Genomic DNA, 21,734 nt, shown 5'->3' with positions numbered 1-21,734 from the left:
TCAGCCATGAGGCATCCTGAGAGCCCTGGCTCGCTGCTAGCACCGTCACGGTCACTGAGCGTGCCGCAGCCCGGCCGGTCCCTGCTCCGGGGCCAGGCTGGGTGCTGTGGGAGCAGCGCTGCAGCCACCGTCCCACCGGGACAGCCTGAGCACCAAGTAAAAGCACAACACAAGCTGTAACCACGGCCCAACACGTGCACGTCACCCTTGGCCTTGTATCGCCTGCCCTGTGTCCAGCCCAGGTTACTGCAATTTTCCTGACGAGTGCGAGCGTGTGTGCCTGCGCCTCTTGGCTAATCTCTGAAGCCCTCATATTGCTAAAACAGATGACTGTATTTATCTGAAGTGACTAATGGGCGAGTGCATTCCTGGCTCCACCATCATCTGGTTCTCGTAATGTCAGTCATGATTAACACTAACAAACACACTCCAGCCTTTTCGGCTGCGTTGCACGTCAGCCCTGTGGCGGTGGCACTTGGTCACAGCCAGGTGGCTTTTGGCGACCGCGCTGCTTTGCGTACAAACACTGGCACCAGTGCACTCACACAGGGAGCTGTGTGGGGAGAGTTGGTGCAGTGCAGGCTGCTTCAGTGCACTTGGGTGAAATTTGGTGCGATCCAGCAAAGTTTGGTGAGATCCGGTAAAGTTTGGTGTGATCCGGTGAAGTGCGGCACAATCCGGCAGAGTTTGGTGAGATCCGGTGAAGTTTGGTGCAATCCGGTGAAGTTTGGTGAGATCCGGCAAAGTTTGGTGAGATCCGGTGAAGTGCAGTGCAGTTCAGTGAGGTGCGGTGCACTTTGGTGACATGTGATGCACTTTGGTGAAGTGTGGTACAGTTTGGTAATGTGCTGTAACATTTGGTGAGATCTGGCAAAGTTTGGTGCAATCCGGCAAAGTTTGGTGCAATCCGGCAAAGTTTGGTGCGATCCGGTGAAGTTTGGTGAGATCCGGTGCAATGCGGTGAAGTTTGGTGAGATCTGGTGAAGTGCGTTACACTTTGGTGAGATGCATTTAACTTTTGTGTGCGCTGATCAATAGCAGTGCACTTTGGTGAGAAGTGGTGCAGTTTGGCAAGATCCGGTGCAACGCGGCAAAGTTTGGTGCGATCCGGCAAAGTTTGGTGAGATCCGGCAAAGTTTGGTGAGATCCGGCAAAGTTTGGTGCAATCCGGCAAAGTTTGGTGAGATCCGGCAAAGTTTGGTGAGATCCGGTGCAATGCGGTGAAGTTTGGTGAGAGCTGGTGAAGTGTGTTGCACTTTGGTGAGATGCATTTAACTTTTGTGTGCGCTGATCAATAGCAGTGCACTTTGGTGCGATGTGGTGGATGTGGTGCAGTTTGGCAAGATCCGGTGCAACGCGGCAAAGTTTGGTGCGATCCGGCAAAGTTTGGTGCAATCCGGTGCAGTGCGGTAACATTTGGTGAGATCCGGCAAAGTTTGGAGAGATCCAGTGAAGTGAGGTGCAGTTTGGTGAGCTCTGGTGCAATGGGGTGCAGGTTGATGAAGTTTGGTGAGCTCCGGTGCTGTGTGGTGCAGTTCGGTGAGATCTGGTGAAGTGCGGTGCAGTTTGGTGAGACACAGTGCAATGCGGCAAAGTTTGGTGAGCTGCAGTGCAATGCGGTGAGGTTTGGTGCAATCTGGTGAAGCGTGGTGTGAGCTGCCACCCTGCAGTGCAATTTGCTGCGCGCTGGGGCAGGGCGGTGGCACACGGTGCCATGCGGTGCAGTTTGGTGAGATTGAGGTGCAGAACAGTGCTGGTTGGTGGGAGGTGGTGCTGGTTGCTGTGCTGTGGTGCTGGCTGGAGGGCTGCAGGCTGACGCAGCGTGGCACAGCGCCGTGTGGTGAGAGGCGGTGCAGCTTGGAGCAGGCTGTGGTGACAGGGAGCAGTTTGGTGCAGTGCAGCTCGGGGCCCTGTTTCACTGCGGGGCAGTTTGGTGAGGAGCAGAGCAGTACGGCCTGATGTGGGGCAGCCTGGAGTGCTGTGTTCTGCCACGGACCCAAGCAGGGTCACCAGCCCATGGCTGGGACTGCGGGTGGCTCCCAGGACACCCAGTGCCACCCCCCACCCATCCAGGAAAGTGGTTTCCCAGTGAAAATCAGATGTTGACAAAACAATCTTTTATTCACCCAAACAGTTCTGCTCTTCGTGGAAAATATTTGTACTCAGAGCGTGGCCCCTCACACAAACAGCGGGGAGGAGCTGGCTCAGGAGTGCGGGTAGAGGCGCAGACAGGCAGCAGAGCTGCGGTGCTGGCACTGCAGGGTCCAACCTTGGACCAGGATGGACACAGGACAGACACGAGACACCCCCAGCACCTGTAGGAGCTCCCCTGGGCAGAGGTGACACAGGGACAGGGCTGCCCACACCAACTGCAGCGTGGGGACTGGGGCAGCTGCAGGACCCGTGAGCTGCTGGGCGCCTCCTGCTGCTGCCCCCAGGCTGCCCGGGATGAGGCCAGGGGGTCCTGTGTGGGTACGGGTCTTAGGGAGACCCCCTGTGAATACACAGAGCACAGGGCTTAGGGAATTCATCCTTGATGTGGGGCCGGCACCTCCACCTTTAAAACAAAAAACAAGCCAACGAACCCAAACCAAACACACCCACAAACCACAACAAAGTGACAAAACAAACACACAAGAAAAAAGAAAAACAATAACAAAGACCACCACCGCCAAAACCTGATCTCTCCAAGGCAAAAACACCGCCTGAGCCCCCCCCGCCAGCTCCGTGCATGGTTTGAGGACACCAAGGGAGTCAAGGGGGCCACAGCGGTGCCGGCACCGGGAGCTGTGCCCCCTGCCAGCTGCAGCAGCATCGATTCTCCTCCAGCTCCCGGTGTCCTGAGCCCCCAGCCCCCAGCAGCAGTGGGGGTCCCACGCTCACGGTCCCACCCCACAGCTTGGTGCCCCCGGAGCAGCGCACAACCTGCCCCTAGCCTTGTGCGTGACCTCCCGGCAATCACAACCCCACAGCCCGCGGGAGCCAAGGGGCTGGGCACAGATGCTGCAGATTAGAAAATTAAAAGCTGGGAGGTTTCTGCTGAAGACATTTTTCCGTCCATGAGGACATGGGGTGGAGAGGGTGGAACATAGGGGGGGTGGGAGGGGGGCAGCTGCCTTCAGGAACAACAAAAGGGAAAAGGGGGAGGGCAGCAAGAGGGAGAGATTTTTGATTCATTGTCAAAAATTACCCAAACTTTATTGCCAAAATGTCTACATTTTTATGCGCTTAAGCACAGTGAGTTATGGAAATCTTAAAACAATGGAATGATCTCCTTCATTGCTCTCAATTTGTTCAAAGTAACCACTCCTCTTAACAAAGTGGAATCTCTTTTTCCGTTTTATTGACTTACAAAAACATCTCTGCTATCAACAGCATCCATGTGCATGTCATAAATACCAGGGTGGGACACGGCGCTTTGGGTAGTGGGGTTTTTTAAAACCCAGCTCTGCCCCAGCCCTTTCTCAAGGAACGTTTTTATGGTGTTAGGTTGATTTGGCAAATTTTCTATTCGAACCTGCCTGAACAAGAGGGGCTCCGAATTCCTTGAATCAGGTCCAAACATCCAGCTCTCCGGTTCCCTCGCTCTCGTCTTCGCTCTGTGGGAGTCCCTTATCTGTCAGTCACGTACCGCTCTTATAAATCTTCCGCAGCTACAGCGCGGGTGCAGGGTGCGCCTTACACGCTCCGGCTGCCAGGTGAGGGGCTGCAGAGGTGAAAGCAAGCGCCAGTGATCCAGCTACAGCACGTGTTTCGCAGCCCTGGACACACAAAACAAGATGGATAAAACTGGGGGGTCCTCCCACAGCCCTGGAGCAGGCGGGTTCCCCCTGAGCGCAGCACACACGGAGCCGGGAGGACACCCCGTGCCGAGAGGTGCCGAGAGCTCTGCCCCTCCGGCTGCGCGAAGCCCGGCCGTGTGGGCCTGGGCTTTGATTTACAGCTGCCCAGTGACGGGGCTACAGCAGGGAAAGTGCTGAACTGGGAGAAATTGGGGACCAGACTGGGGAGAGAACATGGGGTTTGCTGCGGTGTCCCGAGGGCAGAGCCGCAGCGCTGGGGTCCTGGTGAGGAACCAGCTCCACCGCAGCCACCCGCACCCATGGGTGCCATGAGGAAGGGACACAAATCAACGTGCCCCATCTGGGGACTGCACAAGGAGCTTTGGGAGGAACTGGGGCACCAACGGGAAGCACTGGTGCCAGAATAAAATCCTTTAGCAACCCCTTACTTGCAGGTCACGGTGCAGAGGGCGGTCAGCGGATGGAAGGTGACCCTGCACCCAGCAGGGCCCGCGGACGTGCCATCCACCAGGCTCCGCAACCCCCGGCGAGGACGGTCTGCTGTGGAAAGGAAAGCTTGTGTGAGCCCCAGAAAAAATGTCTTTAGCCTTATAAACTGACACAGTTGTTTATAATATTCCTAAGTGCCATTGCGTGATGATAGCAATTCTCCGACAGGGAAAATTTACTTTTTTCCTTCTTTTTTTAAATAAAGTTAGAAAGCCGTAAGTCCCACAAAAGATGTTTGGGCTATTATTCAGGGTTTGTTTGTTTTTTCTGTTTCCTATAAGTAACACACTGAGGGCCATTTGCTGGTGATAATGTTACAGCCTTACCGCAGCGCTGTCGGCGCAGCGCGGTGCTCGAGCTGCCCCGGCCAAACCGTGCCTGGCACCATGGGCAGCCAGGACCCAGACCCAAGGCTGCCCCCCTGCAGCCGCCCACCCAACCCAGCACCAGCACCAGCACCACTCACGGGGTCGAGGCCGGGCTCCAGGCAGCCCTGGCAGCCTCCTGGCCATGGGCTCCCGTTGCGCAGAGCCGAACCCTGGCGCTGCGAAGGCTGCAGCCGCCCCGGCGCGGCAGGAGCTGAACTTCCTGGGAAAGCGGCTTGAATGTGAACTGCTGAAAGTTAAAAGTTGTTGACCTTCTGGATAAAATTTTTCTGTCCGCATTTCACATCCTGGGGCATGAAACCATTACTTTTTGTGTGTGGAAAAACTCCTCCGTGTGAGTCAGGCGCTTCGCTGAGGACGTTGCAATCTCTAGTTTGCTTATATTGAGCTGAAAACAAACAAACAAGCAGTGAAATTGGAAAGCTGCAGCAATCCTCTAAACAGCGACAAACAGTAGGGATTTATCAAGGCCTCACGTGGGACACGGCACGACTCCGGCGAGGCCGCTGAGCTGACTGATGGCACTCCTCTGGTGCGCCCGTGCCCTCGTGCTTCAGCCACTGAGGCTGCGGCCCCGTGGTTGGGGTTGGGGCTGGCTCCCCACGGCCCTGCCCTCGCCACCAGCCAAGGCACGAGGACGACAGCCGTGGGCCTGAGCAGAGCCCAGGCACACGCAGAAGCCGTCAGGTTGTGTGCACTGACCTTGCCCAGAGCAGCTCTCCCCAGATCCTCCCAGGAGCACCATTTGGCTGCAGCGGTGTCGGTGCCTCCGCAGTTCACAGAGGGTTATTTCATCTTGATCTAGATCTTTGGAAAACAGGAATTTAGCCTGAGAAAATGCTGTTACTTTTCATCCAAGTTCCCAAATTCCAATCCCCTCCCATCCCCAGGAAAGCCCTGCTCTGCTCCGAGCTCAGTGCAGCCGCCCGAGCTCCCTCATCGCTGCGGCTCCGTGTTGTGCTGCCCCAGGTACTGCAGCCGCTGCTCCGCAGCACGCGGCGCTGCCAGGACGTTTGCTGTGAGAGTCAGGAAACAAGATATGGGAAGTTTATAAACATGCCGTGGATGGTTTATGGAAAGAGGTTATGAAATGCAATTAAATGTTTTATAAAGTGTCCTGATTTCACTCCTCGGTCACTGTATAATTTTGATCATAAATCAGAAAATGAGCTGGAGTTGGAGAACTGAAAGGAAATGGGGAAGGCCAGGAGGGCAACAAAAGGAAGAGCAGAGATGTGGGTACCTCCATCCTCCCGTGGTACTCACTTGCATCTATTCTGCAGTCGTGGCCCTAAATGCAGCCTCGGCGCTTCCACTTTGAGAACGGTGCCAGCCGGGTGCTGCCCGTGCTGGGGACATGTGTCTGGTGCAGGCTGGGCACCCCCAGCACATCTCCCAACAGCACGGCCCCCCCTGTGCCATGGCACTGCAGGACGCCCCGCGGCACGGCGCTGATGTGGGTGGACGGAGGGACCAACCCCACCACGGGCACCCGGCTGAGCAGGGCAGAGGGGGAAATGTTGGCCAAAGAGAGGTGAACATCAAGGGGTAGGAAGGAAGCCACGGTGCAGTGCGTGATTTATGGGTTGAGTTAAGGCTGCAGAAGGCTTCCTCGCAAGAGCTCCCTGGAAGGAGCAGCAGACGGCCGGTGTTTACCAGGGCCGGCACAGCAGCCCGCGGAGCTGGCCAAGAGCTAATTGCAAAAGTCTGAACTGCATCCTCCCAACTGCGAAGGGCTGGTCAGAAATAGAGATGCAGGGCTGCGTGCTAACAGGCAGAGGCACAGCCAGCATGGGAACGCCGCCTCTCCCATTCCCCTGCAAGTGAAACGCTCCCTGCTCTGCCGGCAAGGGGCTGCAGCGCCAGGGCAGAGGCTGTGAGGGGTGATGCAGGGACTGGGGGTGACTGCTACATGGTCCCAGCACCATCCCCAGGCACCTTCCCCTCCCCAGGAGAGAGCCACAGCGCAATGAGGGGCTGCCACGCGGGAGGAGCCCCCCTCTCTATCCCAGTTGGCACTTGTGCCCCTACCAGTGACACAGGGCACAGGGAAAGGATCACGGAGAAAGCATAAAGGATCTTGTGATTTAAGTGCTATTATTATTTCCTGTCCATTAAAAGAAAAAAAAAAAGTAACAGCAACAAACCCCTCCATGCAGCAGTGCAGGCATCATGTGTCTGACATTTGGCTTCTCCCTCCTGAGCCACTGGTCCAACAGCTCACAAGCCAGAGGTTAAGCTTCCTGGTTCCTCTTTTTGATCTGCATCATTCACATTCTTCCGTGTTGTTGGACACAATCAGAAAGAAAAAAAAAAAAGAAGAAAAAATCCCTTTGAATTATCAGGCAGGGAGAGACTCTAATTGCGTTCCCAGCTCCTCCCCAGGCCAGGTCCAGCTCGCTGCCCAGGGACGCGCGCACGCAGCCAGCCCAGGAGTTCAACAGGCGAGACGAGAAGAGGAGCCGCACCTTGGGGCGGGCGAACAGAGAGCAAAACACATCTGCAAGTGCCCTCACCAGAGCGCAATTCGCACTGAACCACATCCAGCCCACCAGAGCAAAGCTGCGCTCACCCCGAGGAAGCTCGCGGCGAGCTGCGGCCGAAGGGCTCTTGAAGGGGAACCAGCGCTCCCAGCCCCTTGAACCAAAGCAGTTACAGCATCCCGAGCTGCTCACCCATTCACATCTCCACCCCCCTCCCACTTCTATACCTCTATCAAGCCCCCCTCCAGCTCCGTTCCCACCTTTCCCCGGACTCCCCCGAGCGCCATCCCCGCTCCGAGGGCCTGGGCAGAGCGGGGCGGGGATGCTCCCGTCCGCACGCGGCTCCACGTGCACGGGCTGGCTTGGCAGCCTTATTTATATCCATTACCAGCTAATGCAATGGAACTGGCTGACAATGGGCGAAGCGGCTGCCAAAATCCAACATGCGGCTTGCAGATGTCCCTGGGAACGGCAAGCCCTGCTGGAAGATCTGTGCGGTACAAAAGGTTACCCTCGATTTGCTTCAGATGCTACTCTCGCCATTCAAAAGCCATCGCTGGAGGAGGGGGCTCCTTCGGAGAGAAAAGCATAAATCCAGCCCTCCCTTCAGCCCGTTATTATCTTCTCTGGTTCAAATTAAGTGACTGGGGTCATTTTTTATACGTTGCAATTTGTCTTTTACCTGAGGGCATTGTGGAAAGGAAAGAAAAAAAGGTGAATCTAGCACGAAAGCAGGGAATGAACAGAGTCTTTAGCAGACAATTAGCTGAACCAACATCAGGTCCTCCCTAAAACATCACGGAGATTAAATGTAGGCAGACACAGCTAACTCCTCGCCAGTGGGTCCAGCAATAAATCATTGCTGGTGCCTGCGGCTGCCTGGCAGAAAGATGCCGAGAGGCGCATGCAAGCCCCGTGGGACATTTTGGGATGGGAGCGGGGCAGGAGAGACCCAGCTTCCACCGGCATCACCAGCACGGCATCGGGGCAGGCAGCGGCTCTGCACACCCCTCCTGTGCTCACCGAGGCCAAGGAGCGAAGTCAACGCCGAGGCCAGCAGCAGCGTGCCAGTGCCACCGCCACGAGTCACGGGGCGTTTGTTGCTTCCTGCAACTCAACTGAAAAACAAGTCCTGGAGGCATCTGCTCCTCGTTTCCAGCGACAGCGGGCTTTGTGTTTTGGGTTGGCTTTGTTGTACAAATACTTAAAGAAAAATATTATTTTATCAACTCTCCAGCAGCAAACGAGCTGCTGGAGAGCCCAGGTCAGTGAGCATCACTGCCGCTCGCACCGTGTGCCCGCTGAGCATCCAAGGTGCCAAGGAGGGGCCGGTGCTCACGGCAGCACCAGTGCCTGGCAAAGCAGCGAAGTGACCCTAGGACTCACCCACATCCCCACAGCCCCTTCCAGAGCCACTGCCAGCCTGCTCAGACCCGCAGGGCTCCCCCCTTCCTCCCCGGGCTCCCCTTTCCCCGCTCGTGCCACCGGGCAGCCCCCTGGCAGTGCCAGCCGGCCGGGCAGCCCGCGGGCATCCAGGCTCGGGGATTTGCAGAGGCTTCCAAACAAACAACCCAAAGCAGCAAACCAAAAACAAAGAGAAAAGCCCACACACAAAGAGGAAGCAGCCCTCAGCTGTAACAATGCAGTCTGGGGATGGTTTCCCAGTCCGGGAGACAGCACCAACGGGAACCCGCCAGGTCTCGTGCTCCGGGGCTTTGCTTTAACACACCAGCTCCTGGGGGCCAGGAGCGTTGCTCTGACCCACGGGAGGGATGAGCAGGCTGCTCGGATCCCCAGGGACAGAGCACAACAGCAGGTGGACATCCCAGCACACATTATGACACTTCAGACCCCATACAGCAATAAGATGCACAAACCCAAGAGCGCGTCCCGCTGGCCATCACCGCAGCCTCTGGGCACCCCTGCACCCATCGGCCCCACAAAACACCCAGGGGCAGCCACAGACAGGAGCCTGGAGCCCACGACAGACCCCGGTGGACCACAGCCAGGCTTGGCTCCGGTCCCAAATGCAGGGTCCCAACCTGGCGGGGTGAGCCCTTGCATCACAGAGCAGCAGCAAGGGCACAAGGCAGGGAGAAGGCAGCTCAGCCTCTGCACCTCAGCCCTTCGAGGCACCGAGGTCTCAGCCCTCCTGGAGCCCAGGAAGCCTCCCCACTGCTCCTCCCCGCTTTTAACAAAGAGCCCACTTCTCACAGCCCCGCAAAGCCAACAAATAGGCGACACCACTTGGCGGACGAGCACGAGGAGCATGCTTGACTGGAAATGTTTACTGCTAAGATACACAGAGAGTGCACTGATAGGGCAAGGCAGTGTATATTTAGGTTCTGGCTTCGGAGGAGGGCACGTCCTTTACTGAGAAACCGCTGGGCGGAGAAGAAAGGAAAGGGTATCCAGTGCTTACAGCAATCTGATCTGCCCCAAAAGCAGATTTTTGTGCCCTTCCTAAGGGTTTTATGAGGCTGCAGAAATCAGCAACCTTGGGCTGGTCCCAAGTTCCCCTTATGAAGGCAGCAAGAGGCTGGGAGCCCTGTGCCTGCTCGCCCTGCCTAACCACCCCGTTATCATTAAAACGCGCTCATCACCTTCACCAAATTTCCACAAAATTCACGTAAACCAACAAAAATAATTCCCCACACCAGAGCCAGCTTCACACCATCACGGCACCAAGAAGGGTGCCCCATCCTGCCCAGGGGACACCCCGAGGGGGCTGCAGGGTGCCCACGGGTGCCGGCCCTGCCCCTGTCAGCCCCACACCTCCCGCGGGCAGCACCGGGCAGGGACACAGCGGGAAGATTTATGTCCTCTGACAGGCTCTGCACGCCGCGCTATTTTTCTTCATTGCTCTTGACACGTCTCCTGTCACACCGGGCAAACTCCTGGGTCGGCTGAGAGCCGGTGTCAGGGGGAGATGCGAGCTGCTTTCATGAAATTAGCGTCCCCAGGGAATCCCAGCGTTTGGAGAGGGGAAATCGGCGACTACGCCGCGTCCACCTGGGATTATTCACCACCGAGTGACCTCGTCCTGAGCCTGCCTTCCTCTCCCACGGAGCTGGGTGGGGGTGAGCACCCCACAGACAGGGCCAGGAGCGAGAGCTTTCCCCAGCCAAAAGCTCTGGGCACGCCGCAGCTCCCGCAGAGCCGCCCCGACACCACTCACGGTGAGGAACTGGGGGCAGCAAGCGCCCCGCAGACACCCTTCCACTGGGAGGGGAAGGATAACCTTGCCCTGAACTTCCCATATTAGAGGAAAAAAAAATTAACTAACTTTTTTTGTAGAAATTCAGCCTTAAAGCCTGCGATCTGTTCTATTTTGATCAGCACACAAGCAGCCTCTTTTCAATATATTCGGTGATTTAATGAAAAAGAGGATTTCCTTTGTGCTGAAAGCAGATGCGTGCCATGGTTCCACCGAAAGAAAATGTAAACTTTTGGGAAAAAAAAAAAAAAACAGTTTGATGAAAAACTGTTAAACCAGCCCTGTTTGTAGCTCCCACGGAAAACTATCTCAGCCAGCTCTAACGCTCAACACCCAGCTACGTAGTTTGGGTCGGTCTCGCTCTTTTCAGCACTCCTGTTATTTTTTTTCTCCTGAGGATGGGGCTGGGAAGAACTCAGCCTTCAACACAATACAAATCCTGCCCTTTCGGTAAAGTGTAATAAACTTCTTCCCCTGACACGTAGGAAAATGTTTTAAGGCAAGACTTTATAGAGAGCATCAATCACTTCAGAGGTGATGGAATTGCTGCAGAATTATAAGCAAGTCTGAAGTGTCTACAGAGGACTCTAAACACTGTCTTCTATTTATTCTCTGTGTCCTTTGTAAATGTAAACTTCAGTGGAGTCCAGAGGCCTTTCCGTCTCCATGACTTGTCAATCCAGCACCTTTCACCACCGCTAAAATCACAATTAAAAAAAAGGGGGATTACAAAAACAAACACAGAACTCGCGCTCGCGAGTGATGGCTGTGGACTGTCGTGCCGCCCCGGCGGGCGGTGGGATCCTGCCCCACACCAGACCCTGGGGCCACCCCTGCCCTGGTGCCCCCCGTGCCCAGGGGGGGCGAGCTGGGTGTGCGTCCTTGCCACAGTGCCCAGGCCACGAACCCGTCCCTGCCGCCCCAGGGGCAGGAGGGGAAGCCCCCACTCGACCCATAGCAAATCCTGTCCCATGGGGATGCTCCTGGGGCCGGCCCTGCCACGGGGAAGGTGCCCCACTGGGTGCGCCCACGTGTGCCATGGCGGGGCACGGGCACGCTTTTATCTCCTGCAGACATTAGACTACCAGAAAGGAACGGCTAACGGTGCACCTCTGAATAAACACAGATTATGGCTCTGAAAGGCTCCAAGAAGATCAAGCAGAGGACAGTGCACTGACAGCGGGATGAAGCTGGGTGTGGGAGAGCCATCCCAGCTGGAAGGCTGCTCGGAGGACCCAGCACGAGAGTGCGGAGCGACTCTTGCTTCCACAGAAAGGAGGGGGGAAAAAGGAGAGAGAAAAGCTCTTGAAAGTTTTGAAGGGAATCTATTTCAAAACCTCTCCTTCTTTGCCAGAATACCCAGGAAAAAATAATTTAAAAAAAATCTATACATTAAAATGTCCCACAGCTGCTCTAGCAAGAAAAAAAATAAAAAAATAAAAATTGTTTTTGAAAAATACCTTGCACGGGAGAGCTGAGCCACCCCTTGAGCATACTCATCCCCGTGGGGAACAAAGCCAACACACTCAGCACAGAGCCTGCGATGGGACAAGCTGCAGCTTTGTCCCCACCAGGGACGGGGCCGGGAGATGCAGCCAGAAATGAAGCACCGGGGCCGGTTTGTTACGGGCATTCACAACCCTGTGGGTAGGCACAGACAGCACCGAGCACACACCGCAGCCTCGCTAACTGCGGGCACAGCTCGCAATAAATTCTGTGTAATAAATTCATCTAAATGCTGCGATGGGAGCATTTATTCCTGCGCACCCCCAAAGCCCCGCGGGGCGCATCCTGCGCCGGGTCCGCGCCGGCAGCGCGGGGCTGCGGGACCCAGGGGGGGACCGGGCCGGGCTGTACCGAGCCGGGCCGGTCCATACCGAGCCGTACCGGGCTGTACCGAGCCGTGCTGGTCCGTACCGAGCCGTGCCCGCCGGCAGGTAGCGCTGCGGCTCCGCGCCCGGCCGCGGCCCCGAGCCCCCCCCCCGCATCCCTGCCCCGCACCGTCCCGGTGCCCCGCAGCACTCGGTGACTCCGCAGCGGCACAAAGCAAACCCGGCCCTTCCTCCCGAGCTCCCCCCCCTCTGATAAGGAGAACGATTCCGGGGCGCCACGAGCTCCCTGCAGCCCCTGCCGTGTGCCATTGCTTCCTAAACCTGAACCAGGAGTGGGGCGTTTGTGATTCCTGTGCTGCTGGCCGGGGCTGTCCCACAGCCACCAAAACCGAGAGCAATCCGTGACCTTCACAGGATGGCCTTGGCAGGCTGAGCCCCTGCCCTCGTGCTAACGGGGAGCGTGATTGAATGCAGCTCCTTGCTGCTGCGTCCCCTGGACCAGCTGCTAATGGGAACGTGATCAGGACCCACGGGCAGCTGCAGGTTTGCCCAAAAACACATGCAGAGTCCTCTCTGGACACTCCAACATCGCTGGCCAGGGCAGTGAGATGCAGGCATGTAAGTGATGGTGTGGGCAGGAAGACACGGGATGCCCCTGCGCACGCAGGGCTGCGGACTCACCCTCCTGCAGGACCTCCCGAGCGGCTCCCGCCCCGCAGCACAGCGCTGGGCCCTTTGCCCTCTGCTGGATCAGCCCTCGTGTCCGTGACGGCGATGGCAGCTTGAAGCACGAGTTGATCTGTACCTACAGGAAAAGGACACGCGGTCACATTTTGCAAGAGATTCTCCTCCAGGCGTGCTGCAGAACGCCAAGCTGTCCCCCCGGCCCTCCACGCTGCCTCCCAGCTGAGATGCAAACAGCTGATCCCTGTAGGATCACACCAGCAGCCTTTCCTGTGCGCTGACTCAGAGCACCCCTGCCTCCCCGGCCCCGTCCATGGCCCCGGTGACTTTCCGCAGGGGCCTTTTTTCACCAAGCAGTTGCTGTAGCAGAAATGCAATACCAGCAAAAGCTGGCAGGGAATCCAGAGGGCAAGTCTGGAGTAAAATTCTGATAATGCTGTGTTTATACCAGGAATTTCTTCAGCAGATAAATCAAGCGAGGAAAATAACAGATGGGAACTAGCCGGAGACACTGCAGGGGGGCTCACCCCACACAGCCCCACTGCCCCTTCACCCGCCGGGCACGCCGCTGCCTCTGCCTGCAGGCAGCAGCTTTAAACAGGGATGGATCCAGCAGGGACCAGGGCACGGTGTGGAGCTGGCGTCTCAGTCATTGGGACCAGCTCCCAGCATGACCACAGCGCACTTCCCAGTGACTGGGATCTCTGTAAACCCACCAGACACGGTGCAGTGCTGCCCACGGGCACACACCCCCAGGGTGCTGCAGGTCCCAGCGCCAGCAGCGCGCCCACCCCGGGGCCATCCTGCACCCAGCAAACTGCCCCCCCCCAGGCTGCAGAGGGGCAACATATGGGACCCGTTAGCTGGATGCATATAAAATCCAAAGCTGCATTACTCATCGGCTCCGTTACGCTCACCCCACCACCGGTAGATGCTGCTTTTGCAGAAGCGACCGACAACTGCTTGTGTTTCTGCTGTCAGCTCCAATAAACAACCGTGCTTAATGCCGTGGGGGGAGAGGGGGCTCGGAAACTCTATCCAAAACTAACAAGTTTCAAGCACAATGTCCTTGCCAGCTTAATGCCTCGGTCTCTCCCCCAGCTTGCTGTGCTGCACTAGAGGGAAGCAGGGTGCAGGAGCCGAGGCGACCCCATTGCTCATAAATCACCAGCCCCCCGCACGCTGTCCCAGCCGCCCTCCCGTGGGAGCCCGCCGCAGGGCCACACACTTCTCAGCACGCAGGACCCCGTGAATCACGCACCATTAACATTCTTGGAGTGACATCTCCGAAATACTTCGGGGATAAATCGTTTGCTGGCTGATTTGCAGCGCATTTAGGCAACGTTACGAGGAGGTGTGCTGGTGGGGAGCCAAGGGCGCGCTCCCTCGGGTCACTTGGATGTCACCCGGCACCAGCAAACGTGGCACGGCCTCGGCCTTGTGATGGACACGGGTACCCGGGGCCGTGGGATGACCCTGCTGAATGTGCACTGCTCGGCAGAGGCCGTTCCAGCATCTCTCTGTCCTTGCAGCCCCTCTGGTGCTCCACAGCCGACCTCACCGTCAGAGGGCTCCGCACCCAGCCCCAAGAGCATCGCCTGCCGCAGCACAGCCCGGCACCAGCAGGCAGGATTCCGGCACTCGAGGGGGGATTAGACATCAAAAAGCAGGCAGACAGGAACACAGAGAGCCCCTTCCATCTGGTTAGCACAGCCACGGCCCCGCTTACCCTGCTCTGCCCCCAGATCAAAGCAGCGGCCGATGGCACTGATTAGCATCTCCCTGCAGAGCTTCATCTGCCCGGCAGAAGGAGCAGGGGGATGAGGATGGAGCGAGAGGAGCTGGGGGCTGCAGGGAACCTGCGGGGAGATAAAGGTGACGGTAGAGAAAAAACTCCCTTGGGAAGACCCCCAGAAGGAAGGAGGAGAGCCACGAGGACGGAGCACCTCCAGCCTGCAGACGGGGAGCGAGCAGCAGCCCCTTACAGCACACCAGGATTTTAGTGCAGCACTGAGGGGGAGCAGCTCAGCAGCTCTCACGATGCCCTGGCCACACTGAAGAGCAAAAGTTCCCGGAGCAGACAGCCTGGGCAAAACCAGGGCTTCTGCGCATGGAGCCGTGGGCTTCCCCCATCCCCTCACCTCCTCTGCAGCAGCACGGGGAGGTCGCGCAGTGTTCCGGACACCGTCCATGCCTGCAGGGGCTGGAGACACCTCCCTCGGGAAGGGGATAATGCTCGCTCCTGCTGGCAGGGTTGGCCGTACAGCGGGGCAGCTGAAGCAGAGCTCAGCCACTAATAGGATTACGCCCTGGGGACCGCCAGTGAAGCGCAGCCACCGGCGCTGCCGCAGCCCTGCTTGCAGAGCCCCCCCTGTGAGGTGCTCGCCTTTTGTTTGAGACTTCACAACATTGGGCTGAACCCTTGGCACTGGGTGAGCCCAGGGACCAGGCTCCACTTCCACCACCCAGAGGGGCTTTTTCCTTCAGCATCCCACCGGGCAGCACCGGGGCTGAGCCGCTGCTCCAGCCTCCTGCACCACAACACCGAGACCTTGCCAAAACCCTCGTGAGCCCCAGCCTGCACACCATGGACGTGGTCCCACAGGGCAGGACTGCAGGGCTGGGATCCCCCCTGTGTTGGGACACCCCTGCAGGGCCAGGGTGAGCAGCAGCAGCCAGGCAGCGCTCCTGGCAGCGCACCCACCGCAAAATGCTGGTGCCAGGGGCATCCCACACAACCGGGCAGCACCAAGCCCTCTCCACTTCAAGGTTTGACATGATACCCCCAGTACCAAGGGGGTCTTCCCATGTTCTTTGGGAACTCTGGCTCAAACCCTCAGTTTCCAGGGAAGCACAAACCTTCAGGTGTCCAACATAAGGGTCTCCACTGCGTTCCTCCAGACGGCCTGGACGCTTCCCAAACACACTCCTCACACGCGAGGATTAACTGAATAATCAGGTCAAATGCGAATCATCAATACAGCTCAGTGAGGTGCTGCTTTCCGTGACACCTTCATTTCCTCGAGCAGCAGATTTGCACCAGACCAGACATTTTTAAGGCACGGGGAAGCACCAAGCAAAATAGCACTGTACAATTTTTAGGATAACAATGGATTTCACCTGCTCCAGCCTCCGATCTCCACAGTAGCTAACGTTACCTGGCACTGGCTCTTGACACATCAGCACGCAGGCTATCAGAGCAAACGCCTCTGTTCCTGGCACACCGGGGCTGAAAGCACAGCTTGCTGCCCTGACTCCTTGTCAGACTTCACAGGGGCTGGCAACTGAAAGCACATCCAATTTAGCCACAGTTCATTATCCGACATAGCGTGACATTGGGCCACTTGCAGACATAATCCAGCTTCCTCCTGCCTTGCAAGATGTATTGACCAAAGGCGAGGAAACAGCATTAATAGCTCACTGCTGTGCAGACGGATCTGGGCAGCAGCAATGAGGTTCTTTGGGCTATTTCTGTCCAATCCTACATGAGAGTAAATCAGAAGCTTCTGCAGACTTCCATTAAATTTCTCTCCATTAACACCACCGTAACAGAGATGGGAATTTATCCTCTCTTTTAGATATATATATATATTATTTTCTCCTGGTACTTTAAAAAAATGCTAAAACTCTTCAGCTTCTAGCTGAGCTTGAGATAAAAGTTAACCTCTGAACCGTACAGCATCTTTCATATAAGGCACCATATAGAGAGGGCTTCTTAAAGCGAGTCTAGCTTGGTAACACATATTCTGCTTGCCCTCATCCTCACCTCCTGGAGCCAGGGCACAAGGGCCACCAGCCTTCCCCACGCACAGCAGACCGAGGCGAGAACCAGAGATGCCAGCTTTGAGCCTTTGAGCTCGGGGCCAACCCACATTCCCTGGGGGGAAACGCGTTTGCACCCACGCTGGCAGAGGGTGGTCCTAGTGAGACCTGTAGGAGATTCGCCAGGACTGTGGATAAACAGGAGAAGAGGTCCCTGCTCCCCCAGGCCCAAGAACGTCGCCCTTGCAGCAGCAAACATTCATTCATTAAGGCTCACAGCTCTCATGCGACAGAGGTTCCAGCACAGACAATTATTTAGAATGTACATGTGTGTACGCACACATACGCACACTCTTTACCAACTTTAACAACTCAGAAGAGAAATAAAGGGCAATGCTGTTCCTGCAGAGATTTTGGGGCAGAAGGCACAGCCCCAGGCTGAAGAGCAGCAGGGACTGTGATGGTCCCACCTGCAGAGCGCGCTGGGTTTGCAGCCAGAGCAGCCCCGACGCCGGCTGCTCTCCTGCTCACCACCTGCCCTCGGGGAGCAGCTCTGGGTAGGTCGGGTCCACATCAGACGGGGCTCAGGCAGGAGACCCCCCAGCAGCAGTCTGGCCCCCGCTAAGCCCCCAGCAGCTGGAGGTGCTGCCCGTGCTGCCACCCAGCCTCTGGCACCCCTGCTCACCCCCGGTGATGCTGCACGAGCTGATTTCTTGCCTTGCCTCCACGCCAGGGCCGACTTGGCAGATGCAGCGAGCCAGGCAGGCACGCGGGCTTTGTGATAATCTGCCATCCGATCTGGGTTTCTCTGGCCTCTCACTCCAGCGGACAGTCCTTGGAGCCCATTTGGGGACTATGAGTCACTGAAGAAGCACTTCAAGCCCATCCTTGACGATAAGGTTAGAACTATGCGCTGGACGTTTCCTTCCCTAGTTTGGAGTTACGCTCGGGCTGTCCCCGCTTCCTTGCCTATTCCACCTTCCCCTTCCACCCCCGTTCCCCACCACGCTGAGCCACACATCCGTGAGCGGGGCCGTGGAAGCCACCAGCTGCCGAGGACACCCAGGGCACAGCCGGCTCCGCCGTGCCCTGTGCTGGCCCTGGGGTAAGGAAAGCGCTCGTGTGCAAGGACAGAGCAAAGACTGGGACCACAAAGCCAGCCCTGGTGCTGCCACCAGCCCATGGCACATCTCCACAAGAGCTTGGGGATGCTCGGAGATGCCTCTGGAACAGAGCCAGCCCGGGTGAGCTCGGGTGGACTGAGCTCACCGACCTCTGCGCCACGCTGGCAGCAGAACAAGGTGATGAAGTCACAGAGGAGGTGACAGCCTGCACCCGCTGCCGAGTCTGCGCTGGCCAAGCCGCGCATCCGACATCGTGCCAAGGAGGCCGTGCTGTGTCACGTCCCTTGTGTGAAACAAGGCTGTGAGCGCTGCATACCTTTGGGCAAGGTGAAACTCGTCGGGTTCCTCACGGGCACCAGGGATAACTTGAAGTCTGGGTTTCAGAGCCCCAGAAGGGGTGAGCACCGAATCCAGGCTGATGACAAAAGCAGGGAATTGCCTCACTGGCGTGTACCAAACCACCCACGGCTCTGCCACATCCACCGCTGCTATCAGCTGCACAGGGAAAGAAATTCATTACATTAATGATTGTTCTTAATACTTGGGCGCCGCTCATATTCCTGAGGAAAAGGAAGCACAAATCCTCGCTTGCACTGACAGCAGCAGCCTGCATCCCCAGGTACAAGGCAGCTAATTACATCTGATCCTACCAGCCAAGACCTGAGCAGCGTGTTTGTGCAAGCACTACAAAGTATGTGCAGGATTTGGCCCTACTTCCCTTTTTTATTAATCACACGAAAAATTCTCCGTTTAGAAACAATGTTAGAGACATACCTGATAGGTGTTGTTTTTTTTTTTTCCCTTGGCCACTTACCACTTGGCAGCAGAGATGAAGTTTTGGCTTTGCAAAACATTTCAAAACCTGTTTCTGTTCCAATTCAGAGTCACCCACCTTCCCAGAAGCTTTCCAGGTTATCTGTGAAAGAAAACCCAGAGAAATGGATGGCTTGAAGTGCTTCAGCTGATAAACTCAAAATATATTATTTTAACTACGATTTTGTTTTGCTTTATAAAGCAGAACAAAGATCTTAACAACCACAGAACCAACAGGCTTTGGAAATGGAGAGGATTGTTCTGGAAGCAAAGAAATGGAACTTTTGTGTCCTTAGGACCGAGCTCCGTTCCCCCTAAAGCCTGACAGAGTTTCACAGAACATTTCAAGCTGGATGTGCTGCGTTTCAGGGGATCAAACCGTCCTTCCTGGGGAGGCTGCCTGCAGCACGATGGGGCCACGGAGCTGAGTGGCTGCCTGGAGAGCAGCACCGTGCCAGGATAGGGCACTGGGGTGAACAGGAACCCCCCACAGAGCCCGGAGCAGGGCGAGGAACAGCTGCAGGAGCAGAAACAGTGGCTGGATGGAAAGGCAAAGTGCATGGTGCTGCAGTGGTGCCAGCCCCTGCAGCCAGGCCCTGGTCTCCTGCACTGCCCCAGGCTCTGCTGAGGGCTCCCGCACCCCATTTCGGCCTCTCCAGCAGTGGCCGGGGTGGGGGTGTCCCTGCCAGGGCTGCCCCAGCTCCGGGGACACCCTCAGGATGTGCTCACGCACCGCTCGCCACGAGGGCTCCTCGCTGCAAAAAAAACAGCTCAAACACTGGCCTGGTTATAAATAAAGCAGCCAGTGACCCTGGAGATTAATCAGGGGGCTGGTGTCTCTGCGTGATGTCACCCCATGTTTTTCCACAGGCCTGTCAAATTTCAGCCCCGTCTGATCTGCCGATGACAGACGGGGCTCGCGCCTGCCAGACAGCACCGGGACGCTGCGGGCTGTGGGAGGGGAGCAGCCGAGCGCGGCGGCCGGCAGGATTTATGGCCCCTTTTCTCCTCGGCGTGCTCGCCTTCGCTCCCCGCCGCACACACAATACACAGATGCCTCCGCAAGACAACGGAAAATCAGGGCTGCTTGGCCAGTCGGGGTATTTTTAGGCACATTGCGCCATTTCTGGCTGTTGGTGACTTCCATGATCCGCCCGAACCTGGCTGCTGGCGCGCACGGAGCCGCTGCTCAGTAGGGCGAGGAGCAGGTGGGGAGAGCACGGACAGAGCTGCGCTGGGACCGCTCCTGTGGGTGAGCTCGGCTCTTCCCAGGGCACCAGATCTGGCAACCAGATAGATCTGTTCACCTCCAGGAGGGAGAAAAAGTCTCCTGGGTGGAAAGCCACACCTGAGACCATTCATGGTTTTAATGCCACTAGCCAAGCTTTATGGCTGCTTGCAGTTCAGCTTGCTGCCCAAAACACCCCAGCCACCAGGGCTGGAGGAGGACAACGATGGCCATGGAGCCACAGGGTGGAGGGGAAGCCAACGGGCACTGCAGCACGAGCTGCTCTGGGCAGGCAGCACCACGCGTCTCATGCCACATGCTCAGGACACTGCAAGGACAGCACCGTGACCCATCCCAGGGCACACCAATGCCCGAAGCCCCCCCGTTCCCATCCCCTTGCTGCCTAACACAGGGTGAGCAGAGGAGCTCTGGGTGCAGCTGCAGCACCACAAGCACAGGGAGCTGCCCCAGGTGGCAGGCAGGGGCTGGGCACCGACCGGCACAGGAGCAAACAGTCCCCACCCTCTGGTCCCCAACACAGAGTCCATCTCCAAATAAGTTCCCAATAAACATGCTCATAACAGGGCTTTGTGGCCTCAGAAAATGGGTTTCACGTGAGGTCAGCGGGCCTGGCAGTGCGGGTTATCCCAGGGCAGCGATTTTTTCCCCATTGGGGTTCCAGGCGGTGCAATTATGCAAGGCTCCGAGTTATTCCTGGGGCTGCCGCATGTAAGGCGAGCTCCCTGCTGTGCCCAGCGCGGGCATTGCGGAGGTGCAGCAATCCCTCTGCAATCCCCGCTAGCTCTGTGCGCCCCGGGCACAGCACCAGCACCTGTGCCTGCACAATCAAAGCAGGAATCCAGGGCTGCCAGGGGACAGCTGGGGCGCGAGGGCGACCTCTCCGCTCACGCAGCAGAGCGAGCTCTGCTCATGGGCCAGAGCGCAGCCACTGCCACTGCAGGAAGGGCACAAGAGCACAACGCCTCCACCTCTGGAAGGGGACGGGGAGACTGCTGCAGAGCAGGGTCAGGTTCGTGTCCCCAGCTCACAAACTTTGCCCCAGCCAGTGCCCAAGCACTGTGCAGGCTGGACACCAACTACAGGACAGTTCATGGGGTGTGAATGCCTGAGGCTGTCCCTGCCTGCACATTCCCACACGCTGCTTTCTTTCCCAGGGACAGCATGAGCAAGTCCCTCTGTCCCTAGCCACAGCACCACGTGCAGCAGGTGCTCGGTGGTGGCCAATGCAAGGCACAAACCAGCACCAGACCCTGCAGCACGACACCTCCAGCGCCCGGGAGCGAGCCCCAGAGCAACCGACCTGCTAGGAAAACAGAGAGCTCGGTCCTTTGAAGTTAATGAATCGTGAAAGCCTTTGAAAGCAGAGCCTTGTTTATTTACTCCCGGCAGCTCATGTGGCTGAAGCACGCACACATCCCCAGCGCACTGCTAATTTGAGTGAAAGATCAAATGCGAGCCTCCTGCCCGGCCGAGCCGCAGCCGGTGGAAGAGCGAGGGCTGCCCCGCTGCACCGAGCATCCCCGGGATGCAGATGGGGAAGGGAGAGCCCCATACAGCCCGGGGAGCCAGGGCAACAGCCTGGGCTGTCAGCCAGCCCCTGCTGAGTACAGTCAGGAGCCAGGCTGACAGCAATGCCACCCATTGGATGTAAAGCTCCGTGAATTCGGGCACCCAGGTTCAGCTGCAAGCACCCTCCCCTCCCAAGCCCCCACCCTCAGCTGGAGCTGCTGCAGCCTGGGCCCAAATCCTACCCAGTGCCACGACGCAGCCAAATGAGCACCTGGGAACGTGCCGCCTGCCAAACCTGCTCTCCTCTTCCCCACAACAGAGGGGTGCAGAGAACTCGGTCTCTTCTCTTTGAATGAAATCCAACCGAGTTAACAGAGAACAGC

At 57.3% G+C, this 21,734-nt stretch overlaps 1 long non-coding RNA gene across 7 annotated transcripts in view; it reads right to left on the bottom strand.

Moving 5' to 3' along the window:
* Positions 1–23: 23 nt before the first annotated feature.
* LOC137844089 (uncharacterized) overlaps positions 24–21,734 on the bottom strand; it is a 24,562-nt gene continuing 2,851 nt past the window's right edge. The window contains exons 2-9 of one of the 7 annotated variants that reach the window (XR_011089804.1): positions 18,595–18,696; positions 18,097–18,275; positions 12,892–13,015; positions 6,826–6,955; positions 5,381–5,485; positions 4,759–5,066; positions 4,232–4,343; positions 3,091–3,761 (exon numbers count right to left, since the gene is read on the bottom strand). This is a non-coding gene — a long non-coding RNA (uncharacterized lncRNA). Of the gene's footprint in view, positions 3,762–4,231; positions 4,344–4,758; positions 5,067–5,380; positions 5,486–6,825; positions 6,956–12,891; positions 13,016–14,623; positions 14,693–18,096; positions 18,697–21,734 lie in introns of those variants that run through there. The other 6 variants (XR_011089805.1, XR_011089808.1, XR_011089807.1 and 3 more) reach the window with 6 other exon arrangements.

This window comes from Anas acuta, chromosome 24 (genome assembly GCF_963932015.1).
Source record: "Anas acuta chromosome 24, bAnaAcu1.1, whole genome shotgun sequence".
Classification (NCBI taxonomy): domain Eukaryota; kingdom Metazoa; phylum Chordata; class Aves; order Anseriformes; family Anatidae; genus Anas; species Anas acuta.
This window is presented reverse-complemented; position numbering and strand designations above follow the sequence as displayed.